At 38.7% G+C, this 11,946-nt stretch overlaps 1 long non-coding RNA gene across 1 annotated transcript; it reads right to left on the bottom strand.

Annotated features, from left to right (window-relative positions):
• Positions 1-3,992: 3,992 nt before the first annotated feature.
• Positions 3,993-10,620, bottom strand: LOC121344955. Its single transcript, XR_005953906.1, has 4 exons — positions 10,345-10,620; positions 8,540-8,596; positions 6,896-7,039; positions 3,993-6,501 (listed from the first exon to the last, which is right to left on the bottom strand). It is a non-coding gene; the product is annotated as an uncharacterized LOC121344955 (long non-coding RNA).
• Positions 10,621-11,946: the final 1,326 nt, after the last annotated feature.

Genomic DNA, 11,946 nt, shown 5'->3' with positions numbered 1-11,946 from the left:
ACCTAGCTCAGGCTAGTGCAAGAAATGTTGTGTTCATACAGATCCTTCCTCCAGCAACTCTCAAACCTTTGTGGAGGATTATTATCCTGCTCATACAGACTGTGAAACTGCAGCACAGAGAAGTGACAGCTCAAGGTCATTTAAAAGTCAGGAGAGTTTGGAAGAGAACTCAGATTTCTCAATCCCTGCCCAGCACTCTGCCCACTGGGCTCCAATGCCTGATAAAGCTCCTCTTCCAAACTGGACAGAATTTAACAATTTTGAGGAGTTTCAATTCATAATGTTGTTGCTTTTAATAATTTTATTTGGTGGGAAAATAGACTTGCCTAATTAGATGAGGTTCAAGTGCCAGGGAATCCTAGGCCAGCTGCAGTCTCCACTCCTGTTATCCTTTCAGACCAAATCTAGAGACAGGAGAGCAAACTGGATTATATCTAGATGGGCTCTTATGCAGGAAGAAATAACATTTTGCCTGCATTGACACCATCTGACCATGTTTTAGATTAAAATGAGCCTTAGAGTGGAATAAATAATATTCATCATTCTGACAATTAATTGAAATGAAATCTTAGACTCCGAATCCCAAGGAATTTCCTCTGGCATGCTGTCAAAGTGCTGGATAAAGTCTTTTAAGCTTATGCTGACCACTTTAGTATGTCACCTAAAAGAACTGCAAATGGGTTCAGGCACAGCCTGTCCAGTAGATCCCAGGCCCAAGTGATTACTTACCCAAAATGTGGAGGAATACATCTGGCAGCCCAGCTGGTCAGTGTCCTGACAGATTTATTGGAGAAGTAAATGCAGGAGGCATGGCTCAGTCTGATCTTTAAACTCTCTGTCTCCTGATGCTTAAGGAACTCTTACCTTTTCAAATATTTTATGGAATACTGAAACCAAATATCTAAGACCTAAAGACATCTCAGTTGTTTTGGGTGTCCTGTTACACTGCTCAAGTGAGACCAAAAAGCTTGTTAGAGCACTTCAATGGAAACACAGACATTTCCATTAACAACTGCTCTTATAAACTCAAACAAAAATCAGACAGATTTCAGAAAAGGCAAAATAAAGAGACGAAAGCAACTTACAGAATTTCCTCTGGATGTCTTAAGTTAATTGCAAATCCTGTGGCCTGGTATTTTCATTTCCGTAGTCACAATTAAAGGCAAAGTGATTTTGATGTCATGTAAAGAGGGATGAAACAAATTTCCCATATGAAATTAAGAGTCTCCTTTTCAAGTTGTGTCATATTTTTGCAGGCAACATGCCTTACTGCCTAATGAAAGCCAAAACCTGAATGTACTGCAGGAAGAGTCACACATACTGCAGCCACGTAGGTGTGCTGTTTGACTCCAATGACACACAAAAATATAAATATATTTAAGTTATTATTGTCTATTTAATAGACTTATGAACTACCAATAAAAATAGAGACTCATATCCTAGTGTGTTCCAAGAAAGGATCTTCACCTGATCTTTGTTTTCACAGCTCTCATCCCAACAATCAGCTGTGAAAACTTGCATAAGTCCTCTCAATATAACTGAAGCTGCTCCTTTGTTAAACAGTTAAACAAGTTAAAACTAGGGACAGAGATTCCTATTCAGGAAAATAGTGAAGAACTTAATTAAAATTAAACCTATCTTAGAATTACTTTGTAAATCAAATCTTACTTAAGCAGGTGACACTTCCAAAAAAGACTGTCATGAGGCTACCCCAATGCAAAGGCATATTAATATCAGGAGGCATCAGCAGGATTATAATTTCAAAATTTTGTAGGTATAACATCTGGAAAAACTACTTCTGTTCAATGTTAGTTTGACTGTCTGCACAATAATTTCAGACCAGTAGCATTTAAAATTTATTAAGGAAAATGTATTCTTAATGTTAAATAATAAAGACAGAATACAATAAAAAGTTTTTTTTTTTCATGAAACTGTGAAATAAATCATTAGGTTTTGGATTAGTTTATGTATGTGCTTGTCACATCTTATTAGATGTTTTTATTAGATCTGTTTTATTATTAGATCTGTTAGTAGGTCAGTCCTTTATTATATGTTGCAGTGTTTGTTTAGAACCTCACCCATAGCTGTCATTGCAACAAATCAATGTATACAACATAGCATCAGTACAGCACTGTATTATCCATCTGCAACACTATCACAAATATGAATACAGATTTAGCTATGGTCCATGGCTCAATATTTTTGATGTATTAATTTGTTTCACAGTTCTACTGTTACTTTTCTCATCTATTAAGGCAGGCAAGAATGTTTCATAATATTGAAAAAAAAACCATTTAGCTGGAAGACTTTTCCAGAGAACAAAACTTCTGTCTTATTTTCTCTTCACTGGTAATTTTCTATTATTGGAAGAACAAGAAGGAAACTTAATACCAATTTTAATCTATTTTCCCTGGCAACACAAAGTAAGAAATAGGCACAGCATGAACAATATGTTACCTGTGTTCTGTCAATTTGTGCTGTCTGTGGAAAATAGGCTGGCACACAAAATTTGAAATGGTTATTGCATTCCTCTTCTGAACAGATTCCTATCCCCCTCCAGGAGGGAACCTGGGTGAGCCCTGGCTGGGCACCAATTTCCCTGGGTGCCCAGAAAGGTCTGGAGCCTACACTCTTCAAGAGAAAGGGAGAGAGAGGCTCTGAGAGGGGCCTCGACACACACTGTCTGCAGCTGCAGAGCTGAGGGTCAACCCACATCCCACATCCTGGGAGCAGCAGCAGGAACAGATTCCTCATTCCACACCAAGGTTGGAGGCAATGTGTTCCTGAACAAGGCTTGTAGGATGGGCATGTAGGATGGAGAACAGACCTGTTCCTGAATCCTAGTTGGACAAGTATGCATACAGCAGCTTCAGCTAAGTGGGTATGGTGGGTATGGCTTTCTTATTGAGCTGAAGAAATAGGGCAAGATTTTGCCTGGGATTATTCATTTTCTTGCAGAATACATAATCTGCCCTATCAGATGGAATTATTACCCACTCACAGCAACCTTTACAGCTAGAATGGTATTACTCATTCTCCTTAACAGAAACCTAGCACTGTGGTTTTGGTGACACACTGAAAACTTATTTTGATCTTCGTTGTGTTTCAGATGACAATGCATTGTCTCCTTCCTGATCTTGGATTACAGTCCATACTGAAAAAAAAATTAAAATTATTAAAAGTTAAGTGGATTTATTTGTAAATGCTGGTTGTGACCTTCCCATAATGAGTCAGCTTTTTCCCTACAAGTCATGCTAAGTACTAGTTAGCAAATTATCTATTTTCCTTTGCAAACGCTGCATTATGTATGAGAATAAAATATTGCTTTTTAAACAGGAGTGGATGTTATCACTTCAAACGTGCTTATATGTACTTCCTGTGCTGAGATCCAGCCCAGCAATAACAATACCACAATTACCAGAATGTATAATCTATAATGTGTCCCCGTGTAAATCAAGCCCCCGCTGAGCAGTCGCACACATCCTGCAGGATACCACTGCCATCCTCAATTGCTTCCGGTGAGCGCCTGCATCTGCAGGAGGAGTTCTGAGCCAGCCTCCTAACTCACAACACTGCAAGTCACCTCCTCCCAGGATGATTCAGGCACAGAGCTGAAGCAGGTTTTGTTCATGATTGCTTAAATGGGAATCCAGAAAATCAGGCTTAGGGAAAAAACAGTTTTTATCTTTTAAAAATACTTATGATTTCAAATAAAAGCAGAAAATTATTGTAAATACTGCAAGGGAGAGTGTTCAGGATTTCAACTCTGTTGTTGAATTGCTAAAATAATGCATACCTGGGGCTTCCACACCGTGGAGACTTAGATGTATGATCTTAGATACTCTGTCATTCATTCCCTTCAGAATAGAGCATCATTTTTTCTCTGTGCAAAATATCTGAAAAGTAAACATTTTTGAAAGAATTTTCCAAAGTCAAAGAAAAAGCAAAGTCCAAACTAAACCAGAAATATGTCAATTTAATTGCAAGACACATTGCAGCCATACACTCAGAACAATCTTACAGGAATACTCTGACAATGTCAGTGTAATGATTCAGTTAGTTCAAGCTAACTCAACAGACTGACTCAGAAATTAATTCTACTTGACCTGTTCATGACTTTATATTTCTAGTTAGTTCTCAGGTTAGATACTGACTTTTTCAAACAGATATTGAAACCAATACAAAGTTTCAAAATACTTGTGAACCATTTAAACTATGTAAATCACTTTTACACGTAATTTATAGATATGATCCTTAAAAACAAAATAGGTGGCCATTGTGTTATTTGACAACTTTTAGAATTGGACTCAATAAGCTTCTAACTCTCATTCCACTTTGTAACTAGGGGACAAACCATCTTTCCTAGGTATACATAATTTCCACTGAGTCTCTTACTAGCCAGAAGAATTTTAGTATGTTTTAAAATAATAATGTAGCAATTTAGAGGAAACATTATGCAAACCCTGTTATTTTTCTCTTTCTGCTACAGGCCTACCAAAGAGAGATTCTAGCTGGAGGCAAGTCAATGCACTGCTTGTCTGAATGGTATTTTAAGGTATCCCTTTTTCTTGCTGCTTTTGGTACAAAAATACATAATGAACAAATGATTCAAACTTCATTTGTCCACTGCAGAAGCTGACAGGGAGTATTTTATTTTTTGTACTAGCACAAATACCTGGATTGCAGAGGCCACTGAGGGGAGCAGGGCAGGGGTGCAAGAAGCACTACATGGCCAAGGGTAGCTGAAGAACTGACACACACCTTCTCAGGGGCACGGCCAAGACCTGCTGCACTTCAGCTCTTCTGGGACATACAGAAGTCATCCAGATCCCTACAAACAACTTTTTATGGAAGTTTTATTGTCTTTTGTGTACTGGACACGTGACTTCTTCCATTCCCTGTTACTGCCTTGTACCTTCTCTAGTCTGATTTTTTCTAGAAAGATGCTCGGAAACTTGAGCATCAGTGCAGGTCCCTCTGTAAGCACTTCACACCCTTTGGAATTAACAGTCAGCTGTAGATTAGCATAGGACAGGGAGCCTGGTTATCCCTGCCTCTAGGAAAAACTCAGGAGATTTGGGTCTGATGTGCCATAGCCACTCTAGGGTTTTTAGAAGCTGTCTTGGCTGAAGCTGTGGATGAACTTTTCTGCTTGTCAGGATTCAGGTTGATTCCTGCTGAAATGATCAGATAAAAACATAAGACACATGCCAGTGTTGACACAGGTAATCCTGCTAGGAAATACACAGCTCTTCATCAGCCTGTCTGCTAAACCCTGAGTTGCCTCTTCATTTTTGTACAGGATTTGGGATTGTCACAGGCTTGTGGATGCTGCTCTTGCTCAGCAGACAGGCCCACCTTTGCTCACACAAGTGGTTTAAAAAAGAGCTTGCAAACCTGTGATATTTGGCTTATGAAATAATTAATTACTTAATGATGCAGCTACTTTAGTCAGTTACAAAAAGCAGACAGAATTATCAAATTACTTTTGCCTTATTTGTTGCAAATTTCTTAGCTGTGGCACCACCTTGTGGACATTGCTATGTGGAGTGAGAACTCGACTGGTGGCAACAAAAGCAAGAAAACCAGGCATTTTGGAAAAATAGCTGTGGCCACACATGGTTTGCTAAAGGAGAGTAAAATAACTACATTTTAGAAACTAGTCCTCAAAATCCACCTAGGAAATAAAATGTGGAATAAATACCATCATTATACTCAGTTGTCTTTGCAGCTTTTACCAACTCTTCCGCCTGCCAGCCAAGAGGAGAGGCAGCCTTCAGGATTACTTTTGTTCCTTCTCAACTGACTAAGTAGCAGCATCCACACTCCAGTTCTGTTCTTGCTGTACATGCAGACATGACCTTTACACCTATCCCAAGCAACAAGTATTGCAAAGTCAAAATCTTAACACTGGAAAACCTTGGGTCCCACTCCATAAATGTAAACTCAACAGTGAGACTGGTGTCCATCCTAAGCCAAAAGGAAAACAATCTCTGACAAAGACAAACTGGGGGATCTTTTAAATGCTTGCTGAAACACAAGACAAACAAAAATAAATTCAAATTCCATTCTCTTGGCTGTTAGTTTCTCAGAACCTTTTGCAGCTGAGGTAACAGGGGGTTCCTGTTATGAACTCTCTTATCAGCTACAGGCAAAGCAGGAAAGCACGGGGGAGCCAGGATTTCTAACACAAGATCTCCAAGTTGAGTGCAGCACACATTCTCTCTGGGTGTGTCTGAGTAAACTTGGGGAGCATAAAATAAAACACTGAATTTCATTTTCTACTTCTCTCTCTTCAATAACATACAGCCTGTCCTGGCAGTAGCATAAAGTGCAGGAGGAGACGAAGACTTGGAGCAATGTCAGACTTGCTGAAATGAAATACTGAGCCCTGCAGCCAGGGAAGCCAACTCATGCCCAGTGGAGCTCATCCCTCACTCTAGAACAGACACTACTCTTGTTGCAGCTGGTGCCCTTCCTCTGCAAACAGCAGCACTGCACCTGTTTTAGAAAAGAACAGAGAGTAAAATGTAATCTTTTTTTATTATAAAATTAAAATACCTTTTAAAATATGGCAATGACAGCACTACTTTTACAATTCAGATATTTTAAAAATGTTTTTTAGAAATGCATTTTTATTTTCTCTGTTCTTCATCTCAAAAAGATTAAAGAGTTTATGCTGCTAATTTTTTTTCCTTTGGCATATTCACACAGTAAGCATTAAAGTTATTTTATTTTTTATGCTTGAAATTTCCTTAGTATAAGTGCAGGGTTTTGAAAAAAATATAGGACTTTCAAACTCCTAGTGATTATTCTCAGAGATCAACTATCGTTTTCAATTCAACTTAAATATTTGTTTTGGAAAAAAAACAGGCATTGGCTACCCCTTACTCACACTGAGTGCAGAGATTCTCTTTCTCCTTAGGCACCATTAATGTAATTTTGTTCCCCATTGCAATTAGTTGCATAATGCATCCTCATTAATGGCTCTGGATGTATCTGCATGAAGTTTTCATCCACAGAATTGCAGAAGCAGTTACTGTAAACATGGGGTGAGTGACACAGAAAAGATTGAACCAAGTTTATTCTTATACAGAACTCAGTTAAAAAAAAAATCTTATTTCTTATTTTTTTGAGCATGTGAAAATGTCATATTTGTATCCATCACATTCAGCTTATTTGCTTTCAGAGAAGAAGCTAATAAACTGTGAGGCACAAATAACCTTAAATCTCCAAAATGGTACTTTTTACACAGACTTGGAACTTCCTTGAATATTTTAATTATCTCTTTCCTAAAAGCCAACAAAGTAGCATGGCACTAGATTAAAACAATTTTCTCTGCATTTCTGCTAGAACTGATTTCTTGCTGAATTAGCATATCAACTCCAAAACCAATTTCCACAGCATCAGTGACCTTATGCCACTTTATGTATTACAGCAGCAAGAGAGAAATTATTTCAGAGGGCTGTAACAGTTTAAAATTATTCAGTATAAATCCACTTATTGAACTGGCACATGCAGGAGACAAAGCTCTGAAATTATGTTGCTAACCTGTACAGCCTAAAGTCAGATTTCTGCATTTTTAAAGGCTGCACCACCTGACACAGAGATGTGATGGGTATTATCAGAAAATGGGATGGAACAGGCAGAAATGTGCTCAGGCTGGAAAATCCCAGGGGAGAGAGAATGAATGAGAAAGCAGCAGCACCCCCAGGATGAGATCACGGGGCACACAGCCCTCTGTGGGAACAAAGGGAGGAGTGGAGAAAGGGACCAAACCCTACATATGAACATTTCAGGGGGTCCTTTAATAAGAGGAGAATTTTCCAGGTGAAATTCAGTAAGTCTGCAAAAAAGGATGGATAAACCAGACTCTTCAAGCCCCAATGCAGAGCCAGTTTGGTCTACATAAAAACTAAGTGCACAGCTCTCTAGCAATCAAAAGACAAGGTAATATTATTATGTTATTTAATACTTTTTACAGGGAATGAAGGTTGCATAAGCCTCTACGCTTATTAGACATTAGATTTAATTTCCTGTATTACTGAGAAATGGGTGGCTTGGAGCTCAGCCAGGCTTGGATAGATATAATAGGTTACACATTTATAAAGGGAAAGCAGTACAAGTAGGAACTGCTGCTAAAGGTGTCAATTTAAAGTAATACTCTCCCCCCAGAAACCCCATCCCACACAGGATAGAGGAGACTGAATCAGAGATGTGCTGTAAAAACATTAAGTCAGGGGAAAGTGGTGCAGAGAAATTGGTTGCTGAACCAATGACTAAGTACATTTGACCTTCATGTGCTATTTTCTTCTGAAGTCTTAATTTTGTGGTTTCACAATGGGCTCATCCCCAGGAAAATCTGATGTCCTCTAACATTTAATTATCACAGGTGTCATTTATACATTTATGCCTTGGTCTGTCAGACCTAATGTGACTGCATATATTGATAATAAAGAAACAGGTTATTTACTTATTGTTTCACTTGCTGAAGTGCAAAACCAAAATGAAATAAAATGTTTTATAATCTGTTTATTACCTAATTACTTGTGCAATGTTGCTCAATTTCTTGTTTTCCAGTGTGCTTTCCTTTTTCCTTAAGAGGCAATATAAAAGACAAAGACTTTTCCAAAGAAGAAGGACCTGGAAATTCTCAATACTGCAAGTTAGCTCCTTTTCATAAAGAAAAACCACAGGTGAATATTCCTACCACTATTCAGATGATTTTAAAAAATTATCTTTGCCTTTCAACATAAATCTTGTTTCAACATAAATATTTTTCAACTATGAAAGCCCTTTTTGAATTTCATCTTCCTTCTTACTTTGAAGGTACTGTAAGAATAGCTACAAACTAAGTGCCATAGAATATGCAATGTAATTATATATTTTGATTTCACCTTGCTCAAATTAGGATATTTTCAACTCCTTGAGACACAGTATGTGCTTATTACTGAAGTAATATGTCAAAGTAGATTGTAATTTGTTAATATCAGTACTACAAAGGAAAGAAAGTGTGGAACAAACAAGCAAATAAATTCTGCACTGTAAAGCACAAAGTATTAATTTCTAGAGTAAAATATATGTTAAGATTGTACAGAGCAAGATTAAACTAAAATAAACATGTTCAGATAGAGAGAGGTTACCATCTGCAGTCCAGCTGAAGTGAGAGAACATTATGGGTATTCAGTGTCATTAAGACCCAAGTAATTTCTATTTTGTATTTTCAAGTGAAATATCACTCTGATGAGACATTCTGAGTACTTAGGAGCTCCCATTATGCCTTTTCTGGGCCTCAGCCATCTGGATGAATTTCTGGGGTCACAGCCTTTGCTCTCCTTAGGATTCCTCCACAGTTGAGCTGCAGCTAAAACACTGACAAGACACAAGCAAACTGCCTCAAATATTCCCAGTCTGGAAGCATCTCCAGAGATCACTCAGCCCAAGCCCAGCTCAGAGCTGGATCACCCAGGGCAGGGTGCTCGGGACCTTGCTCAGCTGAGTTTGGAGTTTCTTCAATGATGTCAACTTCAAAACCTCCCTGGGCAGCCACAGGACAGATGTTCCTCTTGCCCACCCTCATGGTCCTTTCCTGCCCTCCCCTCCACCATGTCCATGTCCTTCCTGCTGTGCTGGCACAGCACTCCCACTGAAGCCTCACCAGTGCTGGGCAAAGGGCAGTGATCACCTCCTTTGACTTCCTAAAAATGCTCTTCCTAATGCAGCCCAGGATGCTGCTGGGTCTCTCTGCCAATATAGATGTTTACAGATGTAACAGAATTTTAAGGACATGATGAGTTATGTATTTCCAGGGTCTGCTCTATATCAAGGAAATACAAACTATATCATTTTGCTAATACAGTGCTGGGCAAAGGGCAGTGATCACCTTCTTTAACTTCCTAAAAATGCTCTTTCTAAAGCAGCCCAGGATGCTGCTGGGTCTCTCTGCCAATATAGATGTTTACAGATATAACAGAATTTTAAGGACATGATGAGTTATGTATTTCCAGGGTCTGCTCTATATCAAGGAAATACAAACTATATCATTTTGCTAATACATGTTTTATGTCAGTATCAGGGATTGTATTTATGTTCTCATTACATGATTTCCTAAATAACTGGCCCATTAAAACCATTGTTTGGGATGATTACACAGTGCTTTGCAAAAACATCTGTGCACAGATTTCTAAAGGTAACTGAAAATCTCTAAATGCACACCAGGGTATGTTCACAGGAATAAAGGCACCTTGGAACTGCAATTCTAGAAGACAGGATTTCTCAATTTCATTGTGTTGTTAATGTTAACATCTAAAGATAGCAGATTAATTAGTATTATATTTTACTCACAGATAACCTTTTGTAGCAGTAACATCCAGCTTGTAAACTTCCACAGTTTCCAAAAGCACTCCACACTGTTTCAGAAGCCAAAAATCCAGTTCTCCCTAATGTATTCCTGAGAACCTTCCACTTCCTCTGCAGCTGCCACAGTGTAACTGTGGACAATACACTTATGTATTGACAATACACAAATTTTCTGTGGAAAAAGGTCCATAGACTTTCCAGTGGGTCCTCAGGCAGCCTAAAGCAATGAGATGGTCTATCAGATTTGTTTGTCTTGGCAAGGAAAACAGCAACCTTGTTCTTGAAAAATCTACATTTAGTTCCCCATCTATAAACAATTTTCATCAGTTCTTCCATCTGCAGTATAAGTCTTTGTTTGGCAAACAATTTGCAATGTTTCTTGTTATACATGTCAAATTGTTTCTGTTCTGCATGAGCTATAATGACTTAAAGGACCAAAGTTCCATGTGGTGGAAGGAGTTTATTCCCTCTGAATCCAGGGGTACCCTGGTTGGTCCATGATTTCTTTGCATTTCTTACAGTCTGTGACTGCAGAAAACAGGAATAAAACTCCTTCTCATTAGTGACATAGCAGTACATGAGCCAACACAGTCTAGCTAATGTCCTTTTACCTTCTGGAATAGTTTAAAGCAGGATGCAAAATATTCTTGCAAAAATATACAAAGTCCTTTCCATCCACTTTCCTGTAAAGCTATGCCAAAAGCCCTGGGAAAGCCTTTTGACTCCAGCCTACGTGCTCAAAAGAAATCTGGGAGACTGGCAAAAACCCACAATATAATTAGGACAATGCTGGGACTCAGATTAACATTATGGAAAGCAAACACCTTTCATACCACTCCCAGCTCTCACATATCCCTGCTCAAGGGAGATTAAAATTCAGACGCTCATGAGCAGAGTAGCTCTTCCCAAAACAACACTAGATTGGCCCAGGTGGCCACAACCTGCACAATTTTTCATGGACTGACTTTCAAACTGCCTCATGGCTGCCTCAGTCTCAGAGATGTTGAATATCTTTCTCAGCTTTTTCCAATGCAGACCAGATGTTCTATTGTGATAATTCTCTCATGGGCCTTTTCCATTTTGACTCTCCATCAGCTAGGGATCCAAAGAGACATTACTTGAAAAACAGGAACCATAAAAGAGCCAGGAACTTATAAATTAAAACATAAACATTAATTTGTTTTCCAAAATACAGATGTCTTTTGTCAGTTCAAGCCTTGATCTCTCCACCAGTTAAAGGCAGCAGTTGTTCTGTGGAGGCATGCACTGGAAATTAGCCAACGGGCATTAACTTTTGGTTCTGATTGAACTGAGGAAAATTTGAAACAGAAACACAGAATTAAAGGTTGTGATAGAAATTATTGTCTGATAACATTTTAAAATGCTCATGACAATACCAGAAGAAGTGTCCTACCATAAAGAACTGTAAATTACAGAACCTTTTTGGACAAGGCTCAGGAGAGATTTGGGGTGTCCTTGGTGACAGCAGGGTCTGTCCTTCTCCTCTCCTGGCTGATACAGCACAGGGACCAGGATCCATCCCTGGGGAAGTGGATCCTCTGGTGGTGACTGGTGCAATGGGGTCAC

Source organism: Onychostruthus taczanowskii, unplaced genomic scaffold (genome assembly GCF_017590055.1).
Source record: "Onychostruthus taczanowskii isolate IOZ18803 unplaced genomic scaffold, ASM1759005v1 scaffold7, whole genome shotgun sequence".
NCBI lineage: Eukaryota > Metazoa > Chordata > Aves > Passeriformes > Passeridae > Onychostruthus > Onychostruthus taczanowskii.
This window is presented reverse-complemented; position numbering and strand designations above follow the sequence as displayed.